At 48.7% G+C, this 1634-nt stretch overlaps 1 pseudogene; it reads right to left on the reverse strand.

Annotated features, from left to right (window-relative positions):
• Window positions 1-886: 886 nt before the first annotated feature.
• On the reverse strand, window positions 887-1284 carry LOC132503082 (large ribosomal subunit protein eL32-like; annotated as a pseudogene).
• Between the last annotated feature and the right edge of the window lie 350 nt (window positions 1285-1634).

Genomic DNA, 1634 nt, shown 5'->3' on the forward strand with positions numbered 1-1634 from the left:
GTTCTTTGCTCAGACATGACAGGGTTAAAGGAGCTTCTGCTTCGGGGACTCTGGCTCACTCAGGCCATGGGGGAGGTAGGAGCAGGAGTGCAGGGCGAGCCTGCAACAGCAGAGGCCGTCGTGACGTTGCACCAGCCCGAGGCGTGCCTTGCATTCTCCCAGGGAAGCCATCCCTGGATCCCGGGACCCCGGCTGTGATGGGCTGCACAGGTACCGCAGAAGTGGGGCGTGGACAGTGACCTGCACTTGCACACAGGCCTCGTGTTGATGGTAGCATCCCCAGCGTCCCACACCCGTTTCTGGGGTCTGTGCTTTCAGCCACAGCTCATGCCCGTCTCTGGAGCTCCTTTAAGCAGCCCTCTTAATCCCCTCACCTTGCGCACCAGGAAACAAAGAGGGAAGAAAAAATCTCTTGCATCTTCGGCAGGTCCAGACTTTTTCCCAGACTCCCTCCCGGCTAGCTGTGGTGCATTAGCCCCTTCAGTCTGTGTTCACGCTGCCAGCCCCAGTCCTCTCTCTGCGCTCCGACTGAAGCCCGAGCCTCAGCTCCCAGCAACGCCCACCCCGGTGGGTGAGCAGACAGGCCTCTCTGGCTGGTGCGTGCCGGTTGGCACCAATCCTCTGTGCGGGAATCTCTCTGCTTTTCCCTACCCAGGTACATGGGGAGTTTCTTGCCTTTTGGGTGTTCTGAGGTCTTCTGCCAGCATTCAATATGTGTTCTGTAGGAGTTGTTCCATGTGTAGCTGTATTTCTGGTGTATCTGTAGGGAGGAAGATGATATCCATGTCTTACTCTTCCGCCATCTTCCCTGGAAGTCTCCATCCCATTGATTTTTTTCTGAGTTTCGTGGTTTTATTAACACAAACACAACGTGCACATGAGCTATCTATTCATTTTCTTTGTTATGCAGGCTGGCATTGGGATTGGTGACTCTGATGGCCAGCTGGGCTGCTTTTTCCACAGTGGTTTTGCAGTTCTTGGAGGAGATATTGTGAACAATCTCAGCACAGTAAGATTTTTTGCACCTTAGAAGCACTTCAATCTTGTTGACATTGTAGACAAGGAACTTCCAGAAGAACACATGCTTTATTTTCTTGTTGCTCTATAACAGATGTGGAGCATCAAGATCTGACGCTTGAATCTCCTGCACACCCTGTTTTCACTGCCTCTGGGTTTCTACCAGTTACACTTAATTTTGACATATTGGTCTCACTGGTGCTGGATAAACTTCTTGGTCCTCTTTCTGATGGTCTTGGGCTACCCGAGGGGTCTGAGGGCAGCCATGATGCTGAGTAGGTGATGGTTGCCATCTCTGTAGGCAGTGCTAGGAAGAGCCGAACTATTGATTTTGGATTAATGTGTTTTCATTTGTCTCCAGGTATTTTTTGATTCTCTCTTTGATTTCTTAATTGACCATTTGGTTGTTTAGCAGTATACAGCTTCCACATATTTATGGTTTTCTGCAGTCTTTTTGTATGTGTGTGTGTTTGATTTCTAGACTCATAACATTGTGGTCAGAAAAGATACTTGATATTATTTCAGTTTTCTGAAATTTACTGAGACTTGTTTTCTGGCCTTGCATGTGATCTATCCTGGAATATGTTCCTTGTTCACTTGAAAAGAATGTGTATTCT

The sequence above is a fragment of the Mesoplodon densirostris genome, chromosome 15, assembly GCF_025265405.1.
Source record: "Mesoplodon densirostris isolate mMesDen1 chromosome 15, mMesDen1 primary haplotype, whole genome shotgun sequence".
In the NCBI taxonomy this organism is placed as follows: domain Eukaryota; kingdom Metazoa; phylum Chordata; class Mammalia; order Artiodactyla; family Ziphiidae; genus Mesoplodon; species Mesoplodon densirostris.